Source organism: Trichechus manatus, unplaced genomic scaffold (genome assembly GCF_000243295.1).
Source record: "Trichechus manatus latirostris isolate Lorelei unplaced genomic scaffold, TriManLat1.0 scaffold00070, whole genome shotgun sequence".
Taxonomy (NCBI): Eukaryota; Metazoa; Chordata; class Mammalia; order Sirenia; family Trichechidae; genus Trichechus; species Trichechus manatus.
The window spans coordinates 7,714,428-7,725,138 of NW_004444006.1; positions in this window are offsets into that span (position 1 = coordinate 7,714,428).

A 10,711-nucleotide genomic window follows, 5' to 3' on the forward strand; every position below is an offset into this window, starting at 1 on the left:
GTTGAAATGGGCCCACACAGGTCTATGCAGTGGTGAAAGGTATTCAAAGTCCATGGGCCCCTTATGCCTGTGCCTAGGCAAAGGAGCTGTGCCTACCCTGAGTTCCTGGCTTAGGGGAGCCGGCAGATTATTTTTTCCCTGTTTGTTAATTTGTTCCCTCTCCAAGGCTGGGAAAATGGCTCAGGGCACATGACAGGTCCTACTTGCAGCCCAGGGGACTTGGCAATTGCTGAAGCTGTCTCAGAACGTGGTGCAGAGTGGGGAGCAGGGAGGTAAATGGTAGAGAGGTTTTTCCCAAGGGGGCTATTTTTGATCTGTAAGGTAGGCCAGATGCAAATACTTACCTTTTGCTGATTGAGCGCTGCTTTTCACTGGTTCTGGATGCCCAAGTAGACTCTCTGCCACTGGCTCTCTCCCATTGTCAAAACACCTCCCGAGCACCATTGCTTGCCTCACTGTGCATGCAAGCTGATCCGGCCTGAAGGGTGCCGGCTCCCGCCAGGTCAGGTCTGACAACTTCTCGCTGCTTCCGAACTATCCCTCCCTCCTCCTGCCGCTCAGTCCGATTCTTCAACTTTGCCTTTGATGTTCAGGGCTCCTAGATTGTCATATATAATCGGTTCACTTGTTTTTTCGAGTCTTTTTGTAAAGAGGGACCACAGAAAGCATCTGACCGCTCTGCCGTCTTGGCCCCGCACTCCAATTTTAATTTTAATTCAGCAATTAAGTTATTTAATTCAATTTCACCACCATCTGCCAAGCAACTACTTAAGTGCTGGGGATCATGCTAAACACTAAAGACACAGAGTTGACTAAGACAGTTCCTGCCCTAAAGGAGTTAACATTCTAGCAATGGAGACAAGTAAATAAGTAAGCGAATGTTCAAAGCAATACAAAGGATGCAAATAATTGGAGCAATTACAGAAGGCTTCCTGGAGAAATAACGTCTGAATTTGACAGACATAAAGGGCAAATAGAAGTGGAAATGGGGAAAGGCAGTTTATTGCAAAGGGAATAGCATACACAAAGTTATAGGAATAAGAAACAGCATGACATTTTAGGCAATTATAACCAGTTCAGATTTTGTGATGGAAGTGTTTAGAAAGGTAGGCTGGCTGGGAGTGGGCAGATGAGAGATGTCCTTCTATATTAAGCTAAGAATCTCTGGCTTTATGATGTGGGCAATAGGGAGCCACTGAAGGATCTTAAGTAAGAAAAAGACGTAATCAGATTTGTGTTTTAGAAGGATTATTTTGCAGGCAACATGGAAGATGTAATGGAGTTGAATGTGACTAATTATGAAGCTATTGACAATGAGACTTGGAATCAGGTGGTGATAGTGAGAATGGAGAAAAAGGAAGAGATAGGACAGACATTGAGGAAATAGAATAGATAAGACTTGTATCTGATTAGATACAGTGGTAGCATAGTGTAGGGCTTAGCAAGGGCTATGAAGTCAGACTCCCTAAGTTTAAATCTGTTTCCTAGTTGTATAACCTTGAGCAAATTATCCAAACCCTCTCAGCCTCAGTGTGCCGGCCTCGTCAGTGAAATGGAAATGATACTTCTGGGGCTGTTGTGAGAATTAAATTAAACACGTGCAAGCTGGTGGATTTGAACTGCTGACCTTTTGGTTAGCAGCCGAGCTCTTAACCACTGCCCCACCAGGGCTTCAAAAAGAGAAATAGCCGTGTAAAATCTCTTGGCAAACGGGTGACTTCAGAACTTGATGTGAGCAATGCCCATTTTCCTCTTTACTGGGTTTCCTTGACCACATTCATTCTATGCCAAAAGGAGTCAAAAGTGAAAAAAAAATGAGAGATAGAGATTTAGGATCCTTAAATTGGAAGGGACCTCATTAGTTCTTCCTGCTCACAGGCAATACTGTACGTTAATCAAACAGACATCTAACCATCTTCCTGCCCTTAAATTTTTCTGGACATTTCACAATCTCCAACTGAGTGTTATGCAACCCATACTGACAAGAACTTCTTTTTAGTCTCTATTCACACTACTCCAAGGAAATAGCAAATCAAAAGCCCCTGTGATCTGTGGTGTTTGCGTTTTTCATGGGAACAAGGGGTTGGAACTGCAGGAAAGGAGTTGAGGGGAGAGGGTTTGGGTGTAGAAAGAGGTAGTGTAGCAATGAAAAGAAAAGGGCAGAGTTCGTATACATACACTCTCTACACAAGGGGATCTGGATTCAGAGGTTAGATTCCCCTCTAGCTCTTTCCACACACATCCTTCATGCTGCCTATTACCATTAGTGACTTTTCCCTTTGAAGTTCATTTAACCCTAATTTCACCTGGCACCACCCTAAGGATAGTCTCAACTTTAAATCTCTTCTGAAATTTATCAGTTCCTTCCCTATGTTAATAAAGTGCCCCTTAAATACCCAACTTGTCTACTTAAACAGGTGATTTTATTGATTTTACTAAAGTATCTCTGGCTCGCCTAGGGAGTGAGGAAGACCTGGGAAAAAGTAGTGTGGTCGAAGTTTGTGTGTATGCGTGTTTATCAGGGGTTACTAAAGACCTAACCCATTGATTTACAAGAGTCAGGCCTCCAGCTGAACACCCATGGGGGAGTTCATTAATTATATAATTAATTATGTAGCAAAAATAAGACCAGAAAGATAACATGGTTGCAATTTACCAGCCTTCTTCCCTTAATAAAAGCTAACATTTATTGAGCACTTACTATGTACTTTATATACTTTAACTAAGTTAATCTTCAAAACTATCTTATGATATACGTACTGTTTTTATATCCACATTTTACTGATGAGGCGCAGGCAGATTAAGAAACTTGCCCTAAATCACACAGCTAATACGTGGTAAAGCCAGGGTTTGAACCCAGGCAATCCAGTTTTGAGCCCAGGCTTTTAACCTGCTTCTCAGAGAAGAATCTTTTGGCCTTCTATGTCACCATAAAGAGAGTAAGAGGGGGAAAAAAGATTATAAAAAGGGAAAAAGAGAGAAAGAAAGACAAAAAATGTGCATATGGTGGGAAGGGGTAGAATGTCACTAACCACTTCTCTGAAGCATTCTAATATTAACTGCCTACTCCTGCCTAGATGTTCTTCATCTGTGTTTGGTCTTTAGCCTGAAACTTTGTGTATGTTCAATTTTATGTTATGAATAAATATGAGAACTTCAAGCCTTTTCAATTTCTGCCCATCCTTCCAACTCCAGTGCACGTCCCACCACCTCCATAAAGCCTCAATATCCATCCAGTCTACAATAATCTGTAATTTTGAAAAGTTTTTGCAGATTTATTGTCTCTAATGCTCATTTGGCTCTGACCTACGTTCTTAGTTAACCTTGTGTGAGAATATGTCTCATTTTACCAACTGTAGTTTAAACTCCCTAAGGGAAGAGACTATGACTTATGTTTCTCTTGCACCTTGTATCCCCCATAATGCCTAGCAGTGTATTGCAAATAATCGGCACTTGGTAAATATTTGTTGGTTGACTGATTGAAAAATGTCAGAGATTACATCAAACCATGGTTAACCCCCATATTATTTAGTGAAGAACTATGTACTCAATAAACATTAATAATGATTACAAAATCATTCAAAAAGCCTTTATGGAGTTTCTAGTGTGCAGGGAATGGTATTGTGGGGATAGAAATGAAATAGAAGACACAGCTTTTCCGTTTGAAGAGCTTAGCTTGGTCTCTTCATGAAGTCTTCTCTTACCACTTAAATCCACACTTCTCCTTTCTGTGAGCTCCTGCTACATTTGAAATCAGGACCAGTTATCACTCAATTGTTTTGTCTCCCCCAACTGGATTGTGAACTCTTTGAAGGGAATGGATAGTGCTGTGTTGGAAACATAATAGAATCACAGAATTGGAAGGTACTTTAGAGCTTTCCCTATTGTCAAACTTCCTACTCAATTTAAGAATCCCTTGTGCAACATCCATAATCCAGATCTTATATAATTACAGGTAGTCCCCTTACAAAGGGGTTCCATTCCGATGACTCTGTCTTAAGTCAGTTCTGACATAAGTCAAATACCTCTTTTTTTTAGTTTTCATGATTATTGCCTTTTATTATCGTATCTTTAAAAACCCGTCTTTGAATATCTGCAAGCGAACATCTGAGAATGATAACATCAGCAAATTACTCGCTGCAACGTTGTATTAGTACATATTACTAATATATAAGATGTACACACAAAAACAACCAGACAGTTGTTTAAGTGTGGTTTGTCGTAACTCGAAAACGTCAGAAGTTAGGGATTACCTGTACATGCTTCCAGTATCAGGAACTAACTGAAATAGGATATGCAGGAGGAAGAGTAAGATCAGGGGCAAGATAATGCGTTGGATTTTGACCACGCGCAGTTTAATATAACTGTTAGACAGCCAGGTGGAGACAAATATCTGAAAGTCAAGTCTCAACCTCAGGAGAGAAGTCAGGGAAGTCTTTTTTTTTTTAGTAAAATTTTATTGTGTTTTTGGTGAAAGTCAACACAGAAAATTAGGTTCCCATTCGATAATTTCTCTACAAATTGTTCAGTGACATTAGTTACATTTTTCACAATGAGTCAACGTTCTCTTTAATTGCTTTCTGCTTGTTCCATTTCCAGTGCTCTAGTTTCCCTGCCCCCTTATCTTCTCATCTTTGCTTAGAGTAATTGTTGACCTTTTGGTCCATGTAGTCGATGTCTTAGTTATCTAGTGCTGCTATAACAAAAGTACCACAAGTGGATGGCTTTAACAAAGAGAAATTTATTCTCTCACGGTCTACTAAGCTAGAAGTCCAAATTCACAGTGCCAGCTCCAGCAGAAGGCTTTCTCTCTCTGTTGGCTCTGGGGGAAGGTACTTATCATCAATCTTCCCCTTGTCTAGGAGCTTCTCCGTGCAGGAACCCTGGGTCCAAAGGACATGCTCTGCTCCCGGCACTGCTTTCTTGGTGGTATGAGGTCCTCCTGTCTCTCTGCTGACTTCTGTCTTTTATATCTCGAAAGAGATTGACTCAAGACACATCCTAATCTTGTAGATTGAGTCCTGCCTCATTAACATAACTGTCTCTAATCCTGTCTCATTACGACACATAGGATAATCACATTAGATGACAAAATGGTGGACAATCACGCAGTACTGGGAATGACACACATTTTGGGGGGACACAATTCAATCCATGACAGACAGTTTTTTAATGAAGTACCATACTCACGAGTAATGTTCTTTATTTTGTGTGACAGTCTATTATTTTGCTAAAAGGTGACCTCCAGGGATAGTTTCAGTTCAAAGTTTAAAGAGTATCTCTGGGCAATAGTCACAGGGAGAGAGTCCTCTAGTCTCCACTAGTCCACTAAGTCTGGACTTTTTAAGAATTGGAGTTCTGTTCCACATATTTCTCCCATTCTATTAGGGTCCATCTATTGTGGCCTTGATCAGAACGGTTGGTAGTGGTAGCCAGTTCTGGTCTTAGGATAGATGAGGCTAGTGTAGGCTTTTAGCCCTGTAGACTAATTATATATGTCAAATTATATATGCGATATTCTTTGGTACAAACGTCCTTTTCTTTCATATGCTTCTTAGTGGCATTGTTTACTTTGGTCAAGCTGTGCTCATACCACCCACATTTGGTGCTACTTTTCCCATCACCAAAAATAACAAGAATCTATGATCTAGAGAGTGATTCCCCCTCCACCCACCATCCTTGGTAATCACCAATGAAAATTGGTCTCTGTATATATATCTATTCTTGCGTTCTTATAAAAGTGGGATCATACAATATTTGTCCTTATGTGATTGACTTATTTCACTTAGCCTTTTGTCCTCCAGGTTCATCCATGTTATAATATGCTTTGCAGACTCATCATTGTTCTTTATGGTTACGTACTATTCCATTGTACGTATGTACTATATTTTGCTTATCAACCTCAGTAGTGACTTCAGCACTGAGTTAAAAGGTATCCGGAGGCCATACTCTCTGGTTTTCTTCAATCTCTGTCAGACCAGTAAGTCTGGTCCTTTTTTTTTTTTTTTTTTTTTTGGGGAAATTTTGTTCTAAATTTTTCTCCAGCTCTGTCTGGGACCCTCTATTGTGATCCCTGTCAGAGAAGTCAGTGGTGGTAGCCAGGCACCATCTGGTTGTGCCAGACTCAGTCTGGTGGAGGCTGTGGTAGTTGTGGTCCATTAGTCCTTTGCACTAATCGTTCCCTTGTGTCTTTGGTTTTCTTCATTCTCCCTTGCTCCAGACGGGGTGGGACCAGTAGACGTATATTAGACAGCCGCTCAAAAGCTTTTTTTTAAATTGTACTTTAGATGAAGATTTACAGAGCAAATTAGTTTCTCATTAAACAATACACATATTGTTTTGTGACATTGGTGGCCAACCCCACAACATGTCAACACTCCCCTCCTCAACCTTGGATTCCATGTTACCAGCTTTCCTGTCCCCTCCTGCCTTCTCCTCCTTGTCCCTGGGCCGGTGTGCCCATTTAGTCACCTTATGTTTTATTGGCATGTCTAATCTTTGGCTGAAAGGTGAACCTCAGGAGTGACTTCAGTACTGAGTTAAAAGGGTGTCCGGGGGCCATACTCTCAGGGTTTCTCCAGTCTCTGTCAGGCCAGTAAGTCTGGTCTTTTTTTGTGAGTTTGAATTTTGTTCTACATTTTTCTCCAGCTCTGTCTGGAACCCTCTATTGTTATCTCTGTCAGAGCAGTCAGTAGTAGTAGCCAGGCACCATCTAGCTCTTTTAGGCTTAGGCTGCCGGAGGCTGTGGTTCATGTGGTCCATTAGTCCTTTGGGCTAATATTTTCCTTGTGTCTTTGGTTTTCTTCATTCTCCTTTGCTCCAGACGGGATGGGACCAATAGAGGTATCTTAGATGGCCGCTTGCAAGCTTTTAAGACCCCAGATGCTACTCACCAAAGTAGGATGTAGAACATTTTCTTTATGAAATATGTTATGCCAATGGACCTACACATCCCTCGAGACCATGGTCCCAGGCCCTCAGCCCCAGTAACTCGGTCCCTCAAGGTGTTTGGATGTGTCTAGGAAGCTTCTGTGGCTTTGCCTTGGTCGAGTTGTGCTGACTTCCCCTATATTGTGTGTTGTCTTTCCCTTCACCAAAGTTAACACCTGTCTGCTATCTAGTTAGTGATTTCCCTTCTCCAGCCCTCCCCTTCCTTGTAACCATCAAAGATTGTTTTTTTCTGTGTGTAAACCTTTCTTTATAATAGTGATCTCATACAATATTTGTCCTTTTGTGATTGACTTATTTCACTCAGCATAATGCCCTCCAGATTCGTCCATGTTGTGAGATGTTTCGCGGATTCATTGTTCTTCTTTATCGTTTCATGGTATTCCATTGTGTGAATGTAGCAGAGTTTGTTTATCCATTCATCCGTTGATGGGCACTTAGGTTGTTTCCATCTTTTTTGCTGCTGTGAATAATGCTGCAATGAACATGGCTGTGCATATGTCTATTCGTGTGATGGCTCTTATTTCTCTAGGATATATTCTTGGGAGTGGGATTGCTGGATTGTATGGTATTTCTATTTCTAGCTTTTTAAGGAAGCCCATATCATTTTCCAAAATGGTTGTACCATTTTGCATTCCCACCATATTTTGCCTTCATTCTTGAAGGATATTTTCATTGGACATAGAATTCTATGTTTGCAGTGTTTTTCTTTCGGCAATTTAAAGATATTGTTCCACTGTCTTCTAGCCTCCGTAGTCTCTGATGAGAAGTCCATAGTAATATGAATCATTACAAGTACTGTGTTGTTTTTCTCTGGCTGCTTTCTAGATTTCTTCTTTACCTTTGTCTTCAGCAGTTTGACTATGATACGCCTAGGTGTGGTTTTCTTCATATTTATCCTATTTGGGCTTTGCTGACCTTGAATCTGTAAATGAATGTCTTTTGCCAGATTTGGGAAGTGGTTGATCATTATTTTCATCACATAACGTTTCTGCCTCATTCTCTCGTTCTCTTCCTACTGATACTACAATTACACATATTTTAGACCTCTGATATTGTCCCACAGATCTGTGTGGCTCTATTCATTTTTTTGAAAAATCTTTTCTCTCTCTTCTTCAGGTTGGATAATTTTTATTGCTATATCTTCAAGTTCACTGACTCTTTCTTCTGTCACTTCCATTCCACTATTAAGCCCATCCAGTTAATTTTGTATTTCAGATATTATATTTTTCAGTTCTAGAATTTCCGTTTATATATATACATATATATTTCTATGCTGAGGTTGCCCATCTTTCCATTCATTACCAGGGTATTTTTTTTCTCCTCATTGAGTATCATCCTCTCATGGTTGGCCTCCGTTAATTGTCTTTTTCCCTGAGAATAGGTCACATTTTCCTTATTCTTCGTATATTCAGTAATTTTAGACTTTCCTGGATGTGGTGAATGCTATGTTTTGAAGACTGTGGTTTCCCTTACATTACTTGGAACAGTGTGGATGTGTTTGTTTTAGCAGGCAATTAACTTGGTTAGATTCAAACTGCAAACTCTATCTTTCCTGTGACTGGTGACAGCTGATATCTCAGTTCAGTTATTTTAGTTTTAGCTAGAAGCTGCTTTGAGTCCACCCTGTACATACATAGTTCAGGATAAGTCTTGGGAAAAAGGTGTACAGATAACTTGGGGGCCCTCTTCTCAGAATCTGTTTTTTTATCACTTTTTTTTAATTGTGCATTAGGTGAAAGTTTACAGAGCAAATTAGATTCCCATTAGTTTGTACATAAAGTATTTCATGGCCTTGGTTTCATTCTCCACAATGTATCAGCACCCTCCCCATTTCTGCCCTGGGTTCCTTGTTTCTTTTTTTCCTGATTTTCTACCCCTTCCTGCCTTCTCATCTTTGCTTTTGAGCAAATGTTGCCCTTTTGATCTTGTATAATTGATTGTCCTAAGAAGCACATTCCTCTCGGGTGTTATTGTTTATTTTATGGGTTTGTCTATTGTTTGGCTGGAAGGTGGTCTCTGGGAATAGCTTCATTTCCAGGTCAGATGGGTGTCTTAGGGTTATAGTCTCTCAGGTGTTCCTCCAGTCTCTGTCTGGTGTTTTTTGTGAATTTGATTTTTTGTACTGTATTTTTCTCCTGCTTTGTCCAGGACCTTCTGTTGTGATCCCAGTCAGAGCAGTTGTTAGTGGTAGCCTGGCATCATCTAGTTCTTCTGGTCTCAGGGTTGTGTAGGCTGGGGTTCATGTGGTCCATTAGTCCTTTGGACTAATTGCTCCCTTGAGTCTTTGGTTGTCTTCACTCTCCTTTGCTCCGAACAGGAAAAGACCAATAGTTGTATCTTAGATGGCCACGTGCAAGCTTTTAAGACCCCAGATGCTACTCACTAAAATAGGATGAACATTGTCTTTATGAACTATGTTGTGTCAATTGACGTAGATGTCCCCTGAGTCTATGGTCCTTTGCCTTCAAGCCTAGGAACTTCACCCCATGAGGTGTTTGGTTATGTCTAAGAGATTTCCCTGACTGTGCCCCCTGTGTGCTCTATTGTCTATATTAATATATGAGGAGCACTTAAAGTCATGTATTTAGAAATATCCACCACCAAACCTGTATCTGCTGGTGGATGTGCTCCCTTACACCCTCCCACACCTCTTGGCATATCTATCTTCCTATGTATTCATTCATAAATTATTGTTTGTTGATATTATTGTTGCAGGATTTTCTATGCTATAGTAGTTATAGTAGTTGCCCTTTATTCTTGCATTCCTGTCAGTGTCCTATCTTGCCTTGGTCATGTTGTGCTGACTTCTCCCATACTGTGTATTGCCTTTCCCTCCACCAGTATTAACACGTGTCTTCTAAGGAACTCACCCTTTTGAGGTATTCCCTCACTTTCCAGAGACTGTGGTTGCCCCAGGCTCTGTCCTCTGGTTCTTCAAGCTAGAAAGATGAGGGTTTCCTAATGGAGTTTTGTGGTGTGACTGCAGCCTGCCCTCAGGACAAAGCTATAAACTGGGAAACTCACCTCATGCTTATCCAAATTTCAACTCCCCTCCAAAATCTGCCCACTTTTGTTCACTTTCAGGAGACTTCAGGTAGTTGTATTTTTGTATTTTGTCCCAAGTTTATAGTTGTTATGTCACCTATTGGAAATTTAGTTCATAATACTGGGAATGGAACCTGAGAGAGATTCTAGATGACCTTGATTTATATATATATATATATTTTTTTTTTAATCAAAACCTTCAATTTCTTTCCTTTTCACCTCAACATTTTCAGTATCGTCACCTATATTCTCCTCTTGCTTCAGAGAAAGAAGGCTAACTTGTCTACTTTTCTCTCTTTTCCCCAACAGTTCCTGTTTGTGGCAAGATCTACAATTCATCTATCTATTCATTTAGTTATTCAACAGACATGTATTGAGCCAGTCACTGAGAATTTTGTCTTCAAGGTCAGCAAAGGTCTGGCCTCTTAATCACCAGATCCAATGGCTTTTTCCTTTTCTTTACCCTTTTAACTTCATTCATTCCTCCATCCGTGATTGACTCTAGTGACCACCCTCTCCTTTAAGCTCTGTCCTCTGTCTTCTAGTTCTTCTCCCACCCCCATTGACTTCTCCTCCTACTTCCCAAGTAGAATTCTCAGAGACTTTGTCCTTGGCTCTTATCTTCTCTTGTCCTTGGCAATCTCGTTTAATATTAGTGTTTCAACTACCACTTCCACGCTTAAGACTTTCCTGACCAATTGGCCAACAAACAAAT